This window comes from Muscardinus avellanarius (genome assembly GCF_963383645.1).
Source record: "Muscardinus avellanarius genome assembly, chromosome: 10".
NCBI lineage: Eukaryota > Metazoa > Chordata > Mammalia > Rodentia > Gliridae > Muscardinus > Muscardinus avellanarius.
Window position 1 is genome coordinate 80711658 of NC_137796.1, and position 15919 is coordinate 80727576.

Here is a 15919-nt window from a genome sequence, read left to right on the forward strand (position 1 = left end):
GGCAGCGGCGCCATATTGTCACCGGCGGCAGCAGCAGCGAATTCACGGAGTCCACTACAGCTCCATCTGCGTACTCAAAAAACAGGAGTTTGTATACTCTTCTGTTGCCTGTGCCTTTGAAGTCATATCCAAGAAATCACTGCCAATTTCAGTGTTGTGAGGTTTTATGACCCAGATTTTCTTCTAAAAGTTTATAATCTTAAGATTTATATTTAGGTCTTTTATCTATTTTGAGTTAATATTTGTATATGGGATTAGGTAAGGATCCAATTTTATTCTTTTTCATGTAATTATTATTTTTCAACAATATTTAGTTAAAAGATTATTATTTCCCCCACCAAATGTTCGTGGAAACCTTGTCAAAAATAACTTGACAATATATGGAAGAATTTATCTCTAGGCTTTTATTTAACTCCAATGGTTTATATATCTGCCTTTAGAACAGTACTACACTGTTTCAATTATTGTGGCTATATATGGTTTGAAATCAGAAAATATATATTTTCTAGCATTGTTCTTTTTCAAGATCATTTTGGGTATCTAGAGTCCATATTCCATATTAGGATAGATTTTTTTCTGAAAAATAAATATATAAATATATGATAGTTTCACCTAAAAAAAAAAAAGAAAAAATATTCTCTGGTAAGAAAGAAAGCAAAAAGAAATATTGAAATATTATCTTTAAGTTATCAAAAGCTTGGTATCAGACAAATGAAACTGTTATGTGAGATTATCATTTTTAATTTTGGATAAATTGTTATAATACTAGATGTCAACCACTAAGCCAAGCATGGGAAGGAGCGATGGGGAGGGAATGGGGTGGGGATCGGGTGGGGGCTGACTGAGCGATGTGTGCATGTATGTCTACAAAAGTTTGTATCCCACTATGATGTATGAATACAGTGCACCAATAAAAAATTTTTTAAAAAAAAGTAAACTTTAAAATAAAAATAAATAAATAAATTAAAAGGGCAGAGGGTCTCTGAGGTTGAATGCCCCTGGGTTTCATCCCCAGACCCACACAAAAAAATAAATGAATAAATAAATAAATAACAAATACAAATAAAGAGCTGGGCACGGTGCATGCTTGTAATCCCAGGATTTGGGAGGCTGAGACTGGAGGACCTGAGTTTGCAGCCAGCTGCTACTACTTAGTGAGGCCCTTTGAAACTCAGTGAGACCCTGTTTCAAAATAAAGAATAATAAATAGGATTGGGGGTGTAGCTCAAAGATAGAATGCCCTTGGGTTCCCTCCCTGGTACTGTAAAAAATAAAAAAATAAATAATTAAATAACTAGCTGGGCGTGGTGACACACGCTTGTAATCCCCGCGCTTGGGAGGCTGAGACAGGAGAATCGCGCAGGTTCGAAGCCAGCCTCAGCTACTTAGTGAGGCTCTCAGCAACTTAGTGAGACCCTGTTTCTAAATGAAATATAAAATAGGTCTGGGAGTATAGCTCGGAGGTAGAATGCCTCTGGGTTCCACTCCCAGTACCACCAAAAACAAACAAACAAACAAATAAATAAATATAAATTTTGAACTAGATGTGGTGGTGCATACTTATAATCCCAACGCTTGGGAAGGTGAGACAAAAGGATCACAAGTAAAAAGCCAGCCTTGGCAACTTAGAGAAGCCCTCAGAAACCTAGTGAGACCGTTTCCAAATAAGAAATAAAATTAGGCTTGGGGTAGAGCGTGGAGGTAGAATGCCTCTGGATTCAATTCTCAGGACCAAAAAAGGAGAAGAAAAAAAAAAGCCTGTCTAGTAGTACTCACCTGTAATTCTAATACTTTGGAGGCTGAGACAGGAAGAAGTGCAGGTTGGAAGTCAGCCTCCACAATTTAGTAAGGTCCTCAGCAACTTAATGAGACCCTTATCAAATTAAAAAAATAAGCCAGGGGTGATGACACACACGTGTCATTCTGATGTAGGATAGGAAAAAAAAAAGTAGGTAGAAGGGAGACAGACAGGAAGGAAAAGTAAAATATAACTTTAGTATAAGTGAAACGGGGATTTCTTGAGAGGAAACTCGGTGAGTTTTTGCCTACGGTGAGCGAAGAATGACACCCACAGACCTCAGGAAGGGGAGTAAAAGGTTTATTGGAAGCAACAGGGAATGGGGAGAAGGGTGGCTGAACCCCCAAAGGGTCTGGAACTCTGGGTCCAGCAGCTGCCTTCAGGACAATACTTGAGAGTAGCCCAAGCCGAATTGCCTTCAGGTGCAGGCTGATTTCTTCCGGAGTCCACGGAATCTGCCAGAGGAACTCCGGGGTCCAGTAGCTGCCTTCAGGGTCACTACCCGAGTGTCGCCCGAGCCAAGTGCCCATCAGTTGCAAACTACTTTCTCCCAGAGTCCACGCGATCTGCCAGAAAAGAGGTGCAGGTCACCCCTAGGGGCCTGGTCAGCCTTGATGTCCAGCAGAGGCCTTTAGGTCACTACTCGAGAGTTGCCCGAGCCTCGTGCCCTTAGATGCACTCTGCCTTCTCTCAGGGCCAACATGACCTACGAGAGAGAGAACAGCTCCCCAAAAGGGGAGGGGGTCCCGAGAGGGAAAGTCCCCCATTGGTCATCTGGTCAGGCCTTGCCTGACCGCTTGCAAGTCCGCTTTTGGTTAGGGTGACTTTGGGATTCCAAGGAGAATTTGCATAGGGTATTTGCAAGTCCTTTGTGGAGGGTCTCCTTTCAGGAATGCCAGACTTGCTCAGTGCTGGCTCCTGGGTTTGTTGATTAGCAAACAGATGGCTTTTGTGAAGCTCTGGCCTTCTTATCTCTGAGCCTTTGGAGTTTCAGGCATTTGTCTCCCCTCAGGAAACTCAGGAAATTAACTTTTTTCTACCAATGCCTTTTCCCTATCTGCCTATTTCATTTCTACCTCCTCATAAGAACCTGGATTCCAGTACTTGGGAGACTGATAGGAGGATCACAGGTTCAAACCAGCCTCAGCAAGGCTCTCAGAACCCTAGGAAGTATCTGTCTCCAAATAAAAAAACAGGGATGCAGGGGTGTAGCTCAGGGGTAGAATGCCCCTGGGTTCAGTCCCAGAACCACAAAAAGGATCAGGGAGTGTTGGGAAAGGGGTAAAGGAGACTAAGATGAGGGTGGACTTTAGATCCATGGAAGGAATTTGGGGTGGGAAGCTGGCCTAGAACCAGGCTCTGGAGAGGGGAGAAAACCCCCAATGCAGACATCAGAAGGAGGAGAAGCTCTAGAGTATTCCTTGGGCCATGCGGCACTGGCTGGGGAGGCCAGTCTGGGACCAGTGTGGGAGCCGCAGAAGGCCCCTAAGTTTGGAGGAGGGTCAGGCAGATGTGAGGCTTTGGAGAACATGCTCTAGAGGTAGGGTCTGTGGGGTACCAGGCAACGATACTGGGCTCGTCTTGGGTGACTTGGTCTCTGTTACGGATTGGGAGAGTATGGTTGTGGGGAAACTGTTCCCCGGGACCCCAGTTAGGGTCCCAGACACACTTTCCCTCAAACCACAACAAAACCCAAAACAACCAAAAACAGAAATAAACCACGGGTTCTTATCCTGAGCTAATGATAAATATACATAGCTTGGACAGTTGCTAAAGATTTAAAGTTTATTTAAAAGATAGAAATAAGCCGGGCATGGTGGCGCACGCTTGTAATCCCCGCGCTTGAGAGGCAGAGACAGGAGGGTCGCGCAGGTTCGAAGCCAGCCACACGCGCTGGCTTAGGAGACCCTGTTTCCAAATAAAAATGTAAAAATAGGTCTGGGAGTGTAGCCCAGAGGTAGAAGGGCTTCCAGGAACCCCAGTACCACAAAAATAAATAAATAAATAAATATAAAAGATAGAAATACAGAAAATAGAAACGCAGAAAATAGTTACAGCCCCATGCCAGAATGGCATGGGGAGAGGGTGGTCTAGGCCTATTCACCTAGCTGATGTGATATCCGGTAACCACCAGCTCCTTGGTTCACAGTTGGCCAATTTTGGCTGTGTCCTCAAATGGCAGAAGGAACAAGGAACCTGTCCAGGTTTTCTCACACTTTTTGTTTTGTTTTTGATGTGTAGTGCCGGGAATCAAACCCAGGGCTTTGAGCACACTAGACAAGTACAATATATAAACCCAGGGCTTTGAGCACACTAGACAAGTACAATATATATACACTTTTTTTTTTTCCTTGTGATACTGGGATTTGGGAATTGAACTCAGGGATATTCTATCTATGAGCTACACCCCCGACCCTATTTTATTTTTTAGGTTGAAGCAGGTCTCACTAAGTTGCAGAGGGCCTCACTAAGTTGCTGAAGCTGATGGTGAACCTGAGATCCTCCTGTCTCAGCCTCCCAAGTACTGAAATTACAAGTGCGCACCACCACACCCAGCCAAAAAAAAATTTTTTTTAAGAAGGGAACTAGGGATGTAGCTCAGAAATAGAGCCTTTGCCTACCATGCATGAAGCTCTGGGTTCAATCCCATGTACCACAGGAAAAAGGAAAGAAAAAAATGCATGGTGAGCCTTGGGCTGAAGCACTGGATTCTGTTGTGACAGGATGCAGCCCAGGGCCTCACACATGTGACGCAGATGCTGTACCATTGAGTGATACCCCCAGCCCAGCACTAACTGCTGAAAAACTCAGAAGGTAGAAGAGGAGAAGGCCGGAGAGTAGCTGCTTTAGAAGACATGGGATGTACGGGAGCTCTTGAACCAAACAGAGTCTCATGAAGAGGGCAGTGGATGGGGCAGACCTGCCGTAGAGGCCCAGCAAGCTGGTCCCCCAGGACGAGAGCCTAAACCAGAACCCACAGCTCCCCCTCCTGCACTCTTTCATCTTTGAGACAGCCAATTGACTTCAAGAAAAGTCCAGCCCAGCCCGGCCAAGTGGCACAGGCCTGTAATCCTAATACATGAGAGGAGGATCGCAGTTTCAAGGCCAGATTCAGCAACTTAGTGAGGCCTTCAGCAACTTGGTGAGACCCTGTTTCAAAATTAAAAGTAAGGGCTGGCGTGGTGGCACACGCTTGTAATCCCTGCACTTGGGAGGCAGAGGCAGGAGGATCGAGGCCAGCCGTGCTGGTTTAAGAGACCCTGTTTCAAAAATACAGAAAATAGGTCTGGGAGTGTAGCCCAGAGGTAGAAGGGCCTCCAGGAACCCCAGTACCACCAAAAAAAAAAAAAAAAAAAAAAAAAAAAAAAAAATTAAAAGTAAGGGCTGGCGTGGTGGCACACGCTTGTAATCCCAGCACTTGGGAGGCTGAGACAGGAGGATCGCACAGCTTCGAAGCCAGCCTCAGCTACTGAGTGAGGCTCTCAGCAACTTAGTTGTACCAGTATTGGAAATGGCTTAGGAAGATTTGAAAAAGCGCTGATTATTAATAGATGTATTTCAGAAATATTTGTGTCAAAATGGCAGACCTGGAGAGAGAAAGGCTTGACTTTGGTCAGGAAGCAAACAGCTATTGAAACTTAGATTGACTTAGCTAAAAGTGAGTAGCAAGTCAACAGGACAAGAGAGCTAGGGCTTCCTCTTTCTAAAGACAGATCTACATGATAGTCTAGGGAGGATGGAGCAGGGGGTTGACCTTCGCCCTTCATGAAAGGAGGCACCTTGCCACACCTTGATGGGGGAGGGACCTTACTACTTGAAAAAGATGGAGGTCATGGGTGTAAAAAGTCTGGTCCATGTGCTGTATCTTGGGGTGGTGAATTGGCTCGGACCACCCCCCTCATGCCATTCTGGCATGGGGCTGTAACTATCTTCTGTGTTTCCATCTTTTTAATAAACTTCTTTAAATCTTCAGCAAGTGTCCGAGCTATGTATACTTATCCTTAGCTCAGGACAAGAACCCGCAGTTTTTCTGTTTTTGGTTGTTTTGGGTTTTGTTGTGGTTTGAAGGAAATTGTGTCCAGGACCCTAACAGGGGTCCCCAAGGACAGTTTCCCCAAAACTATATTCCTAAAACCGTAACATAATGAGACCCTGTTTCCAAATAAAGTATAAAATGGGTCTGGGAGTATAGCCCAGAGGTAGAAAGCCCCTGGGTTTCACCCCCAGTACACACACACACAAAAAAAAAAAGTAAAAAGGGACTGGGGTATAGTTCAGAAATTGAATGCCCCTGGGTTCCATCTCCAATACAAGAAAGGAAGAGAGAGAGAGAGAGAGAGACAGATGAACATATGGATAAATGGATGGAGGAACGGAAGGAAGGAGGGAGAGAAGGAAGGAAGGAGCCAGGCGTGGTGGCGCACGCTTGTAATTCCAGCATTTGGGAGGCTGACACAGAGGATCAAGGTTCGAGGACAGCCTCAGCTACTTAGGCCCTTTGCAACTCAGTGACACCCTGTTTCAAAATAAAGAATAAAAAAATAGGGCTGGGGATGTAGCTGAAAAATAGAATGCCCCTGTATTCCATCCCTAGTACCACAAAAAAAAAAAAAGGAAAGGAAGAAAGAAAGAAAGGGAAAAAGAAGGAAAGAAGAAAGAGAGAGAAAGAAAGACAAAGAAAGAAAAGAAAGAAAGAAAGACCCACACTTCAGGTTCAGCTACAGGGAGGCCACTGGTGACCAGAGAATTTTACACTGAGAGGCAGAAGCTTGGGCAATGTCTGTGGGTGGTGATGGTTGAGAATGGAGCCTCGGCCTATAAACTGCAGTTTCAAGAAAAATCTTGTGGCCAGTTGTGGTGGTTCACACTTGTAATCCTAGTACTTGGGAGGCTGAGATAGGAGGATCGCCAGTTCATGACTACTCTCAGCTACTTAGTGAGACCCTGTTTCAAAACAAAGAATAAGGCGGGCGTGGTGACGCACGCTTGTAATCCCAGCATTTGGGAGGCTGAGACCATAGCCTCAGCTACTTAGTGAGGCCCTTCGCAACTCAGCGAGACCCTGTTTTAAAATAAAGAATAAGCCGGGCGTGGTGGCGCACGCTTGTAATCCCCACGCGCTTGGGAGGCGGAGACAGGAGGATCGCACAGGTTCGAAGCCAGCCGTGCTGGCATAAGAGACCCTGTTTCAAAAATATAAAATAGGTCTGGGAGTGTAGCCCGGAGGAAGAAGGGCTTCCAGGAACCCCAGTACCACCAAAAAAAAAAAAAAAAAAAAAAAAGAATAAAAATTGGGCAGGGGTTGTAGCTTGGTAGTCAAATGCCTCTGGGTTCCATCCCAGACCCACAAAAAAAAAAAAAAAAAAAAAAAAGAATAAACCAGGCCTGGTGGCTCATGCCTGAATCCCAGCATTTGGGAGATTGAGACAGGAGGATCGCGGTTTGTGGACAGCCTCAGCTACTTAGTGAGGCCCTTTGCAACTCAGTGAGACCCGGTTTCAAAATAAAGAATAAAAAATAGGGCAGGGGGTGTAGCTCAGAGGTCAAATGCCCCTAGGTTCCATCCCCAGACCCGCCAAAAAAAAAAAAAAAAAAAAATCAAAGAATAAAAACTAGGGCTGGGGTAAGTATAGCTCAGAGATGTAATTCCCCTGAGTTCTATCCCCAGTACTGCAAAATAAATAAATAAATAAATAAATAAAATAGTAGTAGTAGAAGGAGGAGGAGGAGGAGGAGGAAGAGGAGGAGGAGGAGGAAGATGTTGTGGGGGGGGCGGGGGGAAGGTGCGTGGTGTGTGCGTGGGGAGAAGTAATTCCCCCACCACCACCACACACACAGACAAACAGAAAAACCGTGGATTCTTGTCCTAAGCTAAGAATAAGTATTCATCGCTTGGACAGCTGCTGAAGATTTAAAGAAGTTTATTAGAAAGATAGAAATACAGAAAATTGAAATACAGCCCCATGCCCAGATGGCATGAGGGGATGACTCGAATGAGTACACCAAAGGACTTACACGTGGACTTGGCCTTTTTATACCCATGACCTCCATCTTGTTTGCGTGACTCTGACGTGAACGTCCCTGTAGGTACCTCCCCTAGCAAGGTGTGGTGAGGTGTCTCCTTTCATAAAGGGCAAGGTCAAACTCTGCCCCATTCCCCCTAGATCATGTAGATCTGTCTTTAGAAAGAGGAAGCCCTAGCTCTCCTCTATTGACTTGTTAAGTACTTTGAGCTAGGTTGATTTACTGCCTGTTGTTAGGCTGAAACCAAGTCCTTTCTTTATCCATGTCTGCCTCCATTTTGATACAACTATTTTGAAATATACCAATTATTTTCTTTTGAAATATATTAATAATCAGAGCTTTCCCAAATCTTCCTAGGTCATTCCCCATACTGGCACAAAGAAGAAGAAGAAGAAGAAGAAGAAGAAGAAGAAGAAGAAGAAGAAGAAGAAGAAGAAGAAGAAGAAGAAGAAGAAGAAGAAAAAGAAATAAAAAATAGGTAGGCCTGGGGATGTAGCTTGGAAGTAGAATAACCCTGGTTACCCCCCCCCAACAAATCTTGTGTTCTATACTGTATTGGGAAGGGCAAAGCAGAAGACAGACCCACACGTGTGGAATAATCCCACTTTCATAAGGTTGCTCATGGTCATGGGTATCTGGAAGAACAATGGCCAACACAGTCACATCCAAGATGGTCGGTGGTTTTCACTGTCTTTGTCCTTTTTCTGTATCATTTGAGTGTGCCCCCAATGCATGGGTTCCGTTTATAGAACCTGGATAGAGAGACTATTTTTATTTGGGAAAAATAAAGTTCTCGTTACGAAAAGAAGCAAAGTAGGCCAGCAGCAAGGGATAATGGGGGGGCGTGAGCTTTTATTTTTTAGCTATGAATTTGCTGGGTGGCAGAGCCACTTTCCACACTGAAACTTTTAATATGGGCAACAAAGAGAAGGAACCACCCAGCAGGAGGGGGCTGATTAAATAACCTTGGGGCTCCAGGAGGCCCTTAGAAAGAAGCAGGAAGACTCCCAGCTGCCTATTCAAAGGGCAGCCAGGATCTTTTGTTTAGTTAAAAAAAGAACTTTCAGAACAAAGGACAGAGTAGAATATGTGCCTATTTGTGTGAATGTGTGTTTAATTGCATACAATACTCAGGTTTTCTGGGGTAGAAAGTTTCTGGAAGGAAAACCCCCCAGGACCCCTTAGAAGGTAGGGGCTGTGCTGAGATTTTTAAAAATGTACTATGTTGTTTTTTTTGTTTTTGTTTTTGTTTTAGTACTAGAGATTGCACCCAGGGACATTTTACCCCCAAGCTACACACCCAGCCCAATTTTACTTCTTATTTTGAAACAAGATCTCCCTATGTTGCTGAGGCTGACTTTGAACCTGTGATCTTCCTGTCTCAGCCTCCCAAGTACTAGGGTTACAGGCCTGAATCACCACACCTGGCTTACCATGTACTTGTGAGTGTCCCGTCCTTTCCACCTGGCGCTGTCAGAGTTGACCCCTCAACTTGGAATAGATGGGGTCCTTGGCTCGCATGATGGAAAAGAATTTCAGCACTTGCCAATCTAAGGAAAAGGAATGTAGGAAATACACATTTAAGGGAGACTCTGAGTCATCTCAAGAGGGAAAGATGCCTTTGGGGCTTGGGGGATCTTTTTTTAGAGGGGGCTTTCATGAGGGGTGGGCAGGAGAAGGTATTTGAGGATGATTTGTCTGGTGGTCCCAAGGTAGTTTCTGGAGGTCTGATCAGCCTTAGGCTCCTCAGGTTGATCTAGGTCTTCATTATCTGACTAATAGATAAATTAGAAGCCAGGCATGGTGACGCATGCTTGTAATCCAAGCATTTGGGAGGTTAAGACAGGAGGATCGTGGCTTGAGGACAGCCTCAGCTACTGAGTGAGGCCCTTTGCAACTCAGTGAGACCCTGTTTCAAAATAAAGAATAAAAAATAGGGCTGGGGGTGTAGCTCGGAGGTAGAATGCCTCTGGGTTCCATTCCCAGTAAACACACACACACACACACACACACACACACACACACACACATACACAAACAGATAAGTTAGAAAGTATCCTAAATTATAGGTTTCTCAAGCTATCATATCTGTCTTGTTAGCAATGCACAGGGCAATTATAGTTTCTTTCAGTTAACTCTAGGATCTACAGATTTCCCAGGAATTCGGGAGAGACAGGCCTAGGAAGCAGAACTGGTTTGGGGAGTAAAGGTTGAGGTAGTTTAGCACCAGGTTCTAATATTAAAGTTTTATTTTACTTTTCCTTCCTGTCTGTCTCCTTTCTACCTATTTATGTCTTCTATCCTACATCAGTACTACTTCCCTTCCTCCCTGCCCCCTCAACACATTCTAGGACAGGTTAGACAAGCCTCTTGCACAAAAGCTTGCAAGCCAGAGGCAAAAAAAACAAAATGTTTCTTGTTATTTTTTGTGTGTGGTGCTGGGGATTGAACCCAGGGGTATTCTACCTCTAAGTTACACCACCGGCCCTATTTTACTTTTTTTTTTTTTTTTTTTTACTTTTTATTTTTTCTTCGGGTCTGAGGATGGAACCCAGGGGCATTTGACAGCTGAGCTACACCTCCTGCTCTAGTTTTTATTCTTTTTTGGGAGGGCGGGGGTCTGGGAATGAAACCCAGGGGCATTCTACCTCCAAGCTACACCCCCAGGGGCATTCTACCTCCAAGCTACACCCCCTGCCCTAATTTTTATTCTTTATTTTGAAATAGGGTCTCACTAAGTTGCGGAGGGCCTCACTAAGTAGCTGAGGCTGTCCGCGAACAGTGATCCTCCTGTCTCAGCCTCCCAAATGCTGAGATTACAAGCATGTGCCACCACACCTGGCTCCTATTTTTTTTTTTTAAATAGGGTCTTACTAGGTTACTGAGAGTCTCACTACTTTCTGAGGCTGTCCTCAAACCTGTGATCCTCCTGTCTCAGCCACCCAAGAACTAGGATGACAGGTGTGGACCACCACGCCCGGGGGAGGAAAATGTTTTTGGTGGAGGGGATCTCTTTCCTAAATTGTCTACAAGAAGGAGACAAATCACTTTTGTTTGTTGTTTTGTTTGTTTTTCTAGTGCTGCAGGGTGTCTCAAGGTTTCTAGCTTCCTGGGTAAGTGCTATACCCCTGAACTATGTTCCCAGCTCCCAGCTCTTTTGTAATTTTTTTTTTTTTTTTTCATTTGAGCTGGGGTCTCTGTGTAGCCCAGGTTGACTTCCAACTTCTGGGCTCAAGTGATCCTCCTGCCTTAGCCTCCCAAGTAGATGGGACTATGAGTACATGCCCTAGCTTTTCTCTCCCTCTTTCTCTCTCTCTCTTTCATTGGGAGTTGAACCCAAGGACACTCTACTTCTGAGCTGAGCTGCACACTATAGCCCTATTTATTTATTTTGTGGGTTGAATCAAGGGGCAATCTACCTCTGATTTACATCCCCATGAAATGGGGGGAGGGGTTCTTGAGAAGAAACCCGGCGTTTCCTTAAAATGAAATGGAGTTTCTTGAGAAGAAATTCTGCGTTTCCTTACCAGGTTCTTGTCTACCGTGAGCGAAGAATGACACCTGCAGACCACAGGAAGGGGAGTAAAAGGTTTATTGGAAGCAGCAGGGAATAGGGAAAAGTGGCCGAACACCCCAAAGGGGCTGTTGGAACTCTGAAGTCCAGCAGCTGCCTTCAGGACAATACTTGAGGGTATCCCAAGCCAAATGCCTTCAGTTACAAGCTGCTTTCTCCCAAATTCCACACAATCTGCCAGAAAGGAATAGGGAAAGTGGCAGAACACCTCTATGGGCTGTCGGGGCTCTGGTGTCCAGTAGCTGCCTTCAGGTCACTACCCGAGTGTAGCCCGGGCCAAGTGCCAACAGTTGCAAACTGCTTTCTCCCAAAGTCCACGCGATCTGCCAGAAAAGAAGTGCAGGTCACCCCTAGGTGCCCTGGTCGGCCTTGATGTCCAGCAGAGGCCTTCAGGTCACTACCCGATTGTAGCCCGGGCCAAGTGCCATCAGTTGCACTCCACCTTCTCTCAAAGCTAACGCGACCTGCAAGATAGAGAGAAAAGCTCCCCAAAGAGGAGGGGTTCCCAGAGAGGGAAAAACCATCCTGGTGGCTGGTCTAGGAGTTTATATATGTCTGCATGTCCTCTATTGCTTGGAGTTTGGGATTCTGGGAAGCAGCTCTCAGAATTTGCATAGGGTATTTGCATGTCCTTTGAGGGGTCTCCTTTCAGTAGGAGTGTCATTTGCATGTCCTTTGAAGGGTCTCCTTTCAGTAGGAGTATCAGACTTGCTCCAGTGATGTCTCCTGGGTTTGTTGATTAGTAAACAGATGGTTTTGTGAAGCTTTGATCGTTCTTATCTCTGAGCCTTGAACATTCTGATATTCATCACCCCTCAGGAAATTAACTTTTTTTCCACCGAGGCCTCTTCCCTATCTGCCTATTTCTTTTCTATCTCCTCACCCAGTCCTATTTTATTTTGAAACAGGAACTCACTAGATTGATGAGAGTCTCATACTTGCTGAGGCTATCATTGAACCTGTGACTCCTGTCTCAGCCTCCCAAGTATTGAGATTATAAGCCTACACCATCACACCCAGCTACTTATTCTTTTATTTTGAAACAGGGCCTGAGCTGCTAAGGCTGGCTGCAAACCTGTGAACCTTGAATCTCACCCTCCTCAGTACTGAAATTATAATCGTGTGCCACCATGCCTGGCATTTCTTATATTTCTTTTACCCTGTCTCAGTGCCAATCCTGGCACCAGCTCCCGGTTCACCCAGGAGCAAGAAAAGATCAATGCAAACCAGAGAAAAGGCAGGAGGCTGGGGCCAGTATCACTGCTAAGAGGCTCAGCATTTTCTGATGTTTTACTTGGAAAAGCAGGATTTTGTTGCTTAGTGTCTCCGCTAATTGGTCTCCATCTGACACTCTGAAGAGACTGATTAGAAGCCACAGCTGCTTGGCTCATTATTTTTGACGAATGGACAGCACCTGGCATCTCCGGTAACGGTGGCTGCTCAGGACCTAGGTGTCAATACAGGCAAGATGAGATGGCTTTCCAGCCCTGAGGATTAAAGAAGTAAGTTCCAGCTCCCTGAAACATGTTTTAAAGGACTCATCCTATTTTCTTATTCCATTCCCATGAGTCTGAGATAACTGACATGCATAGTTCCAGTTAATTCATCTGAATAGTTCAACAGTAGCCATACCCTTCCCACGCTCCCAGCCTGGTGATTGTTCTTACTCTAAAGTAATACTCTAGCATGCGGGTAAGCAGCTCAAGAGAAGCGATCAATTATGGCGTGCGGACAAGTCAGCTTACTATTTTTATTTGCAATGCTAGAAATCAAGCCCAGGGCTTTGTGCATGGAGGCGAGTACTCTGCTGCTGACACTACATCCCCAGTCTTCAATAAAATTACAGAAGGTCATTGTTTCCAGCTGAGCTCCTGCACCAGGCCTCAACAAACAAAACCAAAATGCAGTCACTCATGCTAAAGTTTTGTTTTGTTTTGATACTGGGGATTGAGCCCAGGGGCATTCTATTTCTGAGCTCTATCTCCAGCCCTTTGACTTTTTTTTTTTTTTTTTTTTTTTTTCGGTACTGGGGATAAACCCAGGGGCATTCTGCCTCCAAGCCCTATTTTTTATTCTTTATTTTGAAACAGGGTCTCACTGCATTGCAAAGGGCCTCACTAACTAGGCTGTCTGAGAACCACGATCCTCCTGTTTCAGCCTCCCAAATGCCGGGATTATAAGTATGTGCCACCACACCTGGCTCCTTGGAATTTTTTATTTTGAAACAGGTTCTCACTAAATTGCTGAGGCTGGCTTCAAACTTGGCAATCTTCCTGTCTCCGCTTCTCAAGTAGTGGGATTACAGGCATGTGCCAACATGCCCAACTCATGCTAAGGTTTTAACCCATGAAGTCTGGATGGGATAGCCAAATCCAGAAATAGGCCCAGTTTTAGCTGGCATAAGGCAGTCCCTCCTGCTTTAACCTTTACAAGGAAAGTAACTCAAAAGTACCTGAACTTAACTAATCTGCTTTTGTATCTTGTAGTGGTACTATAGAATTGAACTCACTTGCTTGGCAACTGTTCTGCCACTGAGCTACACCCCAGCCCAGGATTACCTGTATGGTAGTATATAGCATATATAGCCTTCCTCCTGAAGATGTCCATTACTTTATAAGAGTTGCTTAGATTATAGTGTTAAAAATACTGATAAATCTATAGTTCAGGGGAAAATGGTGAAATACTTGTGTATGTGTGTGCGTGGTACTGTGGAACCAAGGGGACTTCTACCTCTGGGCTACACTTCCAGACCTATTTTACAGTTTATTTGGAAACAGGGTCTCACTAAATTGCTGAGAGACGGCTTTGAATCTCTCGTGATCCTATCTCAGCCTCCCAAGTGCTAGGATTACCAGCGTGCACCACCACGCCTGGCTTCAGTAAAATACTTTGAAAAGGGCAAAATGATTCCTGACTGTACGCTAACACCCTTCGTGAGAGTCTCTGCCTTTCTTTGACTAAGTTATTTAATAACCGTAACTTGCAGAAAACCAATAGTAAAATTACCATTGTCCCAACCCAGAGCCCCAACTCTGGAGCTCCTAAAGATTCAGGTCTGACCAGTCATCCCAGATACCAAACAAAAAAGTAAAGGTGAAAGGCAGGAAAGAAGTCTGGCATGGTGGTGCATTGCATGTAGGTAATCCCAATACTTGGGAGACTGAGACAGGAGGATTACAGGTTCAAGGCCAGCCTCAGCAACTTGGAGAAACCTTCAACAACCTAGCAAGACCCTGTTACAACATAAAAAATTAAAAGAATGTCCCTGGGTTCAATCTCTAGTACCAAAGAAAAGAAAAGAAAAAGCTATATTGGGAAGACAAGGGGAATCAAATGCCCTCAGTCCTATCTTTTAGGATCCTGACAGGAGCTTCATGCTTAAAACAGAGAGTAAGGGGATGGGGTCTATGTAAGAAGCATTCTTGAGTGAAGAGTGATGGGGCTGATTGTCATCTCGGGCCTGGTTCTGGGAGGGCCTGGAGAAGTCCTTACCACGTGAGGCCACGGAGTTCCCATCAAGATATGACAGCTCTTGAGCTAGGCGAGGTGGCACACGCTTGTAATCCCAGCATTTGGGAGGCTGAGACCGGAGGATTGTGGTTTGTGGACAGCCTCAGCTACTTATTGAGGCCCTCTGCAACTCAGTGAGACCCAGTTTCAAAATAAAGAATAAAAAATAGGGCAGGGAGTTTGGGTGTGGTGGCGGATGCTTGTAATCCCCGCACTTGGGAGCCGGAGACAGGAGGATGGCGCAGGTTCGAAGCCAGCCGTGCTGGCTTAAGAGACCCTGTTTCCAAAAATAAAAAAGTATAAAGCAGGTCTGGGAGTGTAGCCCAGAGATAGTAAGGGCTTCCAGGAACCCCAGTACCACCAAAAAATAAAATAAAATAGGGCAGGGGCTGTAGCTTGGAGGTTGAATGCCCCTGGGTTCCATCCCCAGACCCACACACACACACAAAAAAAGTAGAGCCTGGTGGCGCACCCTTGTAATGCAGTATTCGGGAGGCTGAGACCAGAGGATCACGATTTGTGGACAGCCTCAGCTACTTAGTGAGGACCTCCACAACTTAGTGAGACCTGTTTCAAAATAAAGAATAAAAAATAGGGCAGAGGGTGTAGCTCGGAGGTCGAATGCCCCTGGGTTCCATCCCCAGACCCATACACACACACAAAAAAAAAGAATAAAAATGTTACGAGTTGGGAGAATATGGTTTTGGGGAAACTGTCCCCAAGGACCCCTGATAGGGTTCCGGACACAATTTCCCTCAAAACACAAAAAAACCTAAAACACAGGGGGAAAAAAAAAAAAAAAAAAAAAAAAAAAAAAAAAACAGAAAAACTGCGGGTTCTTGTCCTGAGCTAAGGATAAGTATACATAGCTCGGACACTTGCTGAAGATTTAAAGAAGTTTATTAAAAAGATGGAGATACAGAAGATAGTTACAGCCCCATGCCAGAATGGCATGAGGGGGGTGGTCCGAGCCAATTCACCACCCCAAGATACAGCACATGGACCAGACCTTT